Here is a 2,606-nt window from a genome sequence, read left to right as displayed (position 1 = left end):
AAAACCATAGGGCCTATGATAGACTACCCTAGGTTCCGTGCGGAACATTGAACTTAATCAGCGGTGACACAATTTTGGTTGCGTTTAATGGCATTGTCTCGCACTTGCTAAGCAAAAAAACAGAATTAGCCAAATTCAAAGTATACACTGCCCGTAAGTGAAATGGACGTCATAGTATGAACGATAGTGAGCAGGTTCAGCTGAAATTTCCTTTTTTTCGTAAAAAGGAAAGCCAGAACTGCTTCCCAGAAATATAAAGCTTAGCAATAACAATACATGTAGTTTCATATTCTCAATACTTTACAATGCAAATAGTGTTTTCGGGTAATTAATATAGTCTAATGCATAGGTAGTGACATCCCAAAATGGGGCGATTTGACATTGCACGGACCGAATAAGATTTTGCAGTGTTGTTTGAATTTCATTGCGCATAATTTGAATTTAACTGTTAACTTTGTGATTTACGAGTAAAACTTACATTTATTATAACATTGAATTGGCTAGAGGAAGGGCGAGAATCTCTGCGCCATTTTGGCGCGAACTTTGCGCTTGCGTAAGTAGCTCAACCATGGTTTGTTTGGCGTCGTGCCGTACAAGCACTACTCAAGGGAGGCGCGTGGGTGCATTTTACAGGTAGCCCAGAAGGAACAGAAGTACGGAGTGGCGATCAGCCGTGAAACCGTGCGGTAAGCTCTTGACAGCCAATACTATTCGCTTGGAATTAACGGTTATGCGTAATCTAGCTGCCATAGACGATCAAATCACCCTTTACTTCGCAATCGCGCTATACGCATTCATTTAATGTATATTCCTCCTAAGACTCCTATATGGATACCAAATTCTGGATCTCTTATATATGCCGTCCAAAGGCGGCAAATCGAGGACATCCTCCACATATCTAGTTCAACATAGCTATGCCTTACCCCTTACTTCCCACTTCGGAGGCGTTCAGCAAATTGGGCCCGATATACATGTATTGACTGTTAAGTAGGGCTGTTTTGTACATTGCAGCACAAAAGGGTTTCTTGCTCTTGCATTCAGCATTTTATTACGTAAAGAGCCCAAACCAACGAGGCATCACTGATGAGAGTTCGGGTGGATTTGTCGAGTCATCCGAGATCCCGCAAGAATTCAATGACCTCGTACGGCTCACACCGCGTGAGGCTTGCCAGCTCAGGCTTCAGCATTCGTCTTTGACGTGGAATCCGTATTTAGTCACAAAAAATAGTCCGAGCTGAGTTTTCATTTTACAGAATTGACCACGTCATGACCAATTGTAACGCGTTTCGCTTAAGAAAATAACTCGAACACACGGATAGGGAAGCTGGCACTTCCTAAACTGTTTGTCGCCGAGTAAATTCAATTCTGCGGAAAGCAAGCGCATGGGCTCTGCTTTCTCGTGCCTATCTGTTCTTCCTATCCAGTACTATAGGGTTGCCGTTGCCTAGCTTCACGTTGAACACTCTAGTGAGTTACAAGTGCCATATGGACTGATGCACGCATGCAAGAGTCTATTGCGTGTGTACAAGGCTTGCCTTGCCATTTCACACTACAGAATCAGTTATTTATAGTGCTGTTAGTTTAAAAATTAGTGTTTTAATACGTTTTTTTAAGTACGTTGTGTAGTACACTAAGGGCCGTTCTTAGCCGATTTCTTGCAAGTGGATGAGAGTTAAGGTGGATGGTACTTTTTGTGCTTGATTCGGCTAAGAACAAACTTAAAACTAGTGGATGGCCTTAGTGGCTAAGGATGAAGGAGGGGTGGTTGACATCTAATATTAGCTTATAACTGCGATGTATCACTTTGATCGCTTTGCATTTGTTCTCTTCCACTATCGCAACGAAATGCGCACACCCAGCAAGAGCATAGCGATCACTCGTCGTCTTCGCGATCGAGCCAACGTCCAAACGATACTGCTGCTGTTCGTTCTATTGCAAGCACGAGCACGGAACTCGCGCTACTCGCGTCATCGCATCGATGTTGATCTCGAAATTGAGATGCTGTTGAATGAAAACATGTTCGAGCGAACCTTTCGAATGACTGCCGACAGTTTTTCGTGCCTGTTGGGGCTCTTAACACCAAATATTGAGGTTAATAGACAGCAATCTGCCAACTCGAGCGGGAAAGAACCAATATCGCCTCCACTTATGCTCATGACGTTATTTAGCTGGTGGTTCGTATCTTGATATTCGCCGTACTGTAGGAATTAGTGGATCTTCTTACTACCGTGTCATTAACGAGACAATGTTCGCGATTCTCGGTCTACGAGAACGAAAATCGTATTTCCTGATTCTGAATCGGACAGAGAGGTTGTGATGAACGACGTTAAGGCTATCAGCTCCAGTGGAACAATAAACGGTTGTCGGTTGCGTAGACGGATAGCTATGTGCTATTAAGGCGCCTTCAGCTGAAGACGCAAATGGTACTTCGCACGCTTTACCGGTTAGGAACTAATTACATGTACCGCCTTTTATTTAGCTCTTAGTTTCAGGCGGATTCGGTATGAACCAGTATTACCGATATATTATGTTTACGTGTCTTGTCGCAGATTTTACTGAGCCCAAAATGTGAACCCTTGCGCTCACAGTTTCAACCAGCAACTGTC

This window comes from Phytophthora infestans, genomic scaffold, assembly GCF_000142945.1.
Source record: "Phytophthora infestans T30-4 supercont1.97 genomic scaffold, whole genome shotgun sequence".
NCBI classification, from domain to species: domain Eukaryota; phylum Oomycota; class Peronosporomycetes; order Peronosporales; family Peronosporaceae; genus Phytophthora; species Phytophthora infestans.
This window is presented reverse-complemented; position numbering follows the sequence as displayed.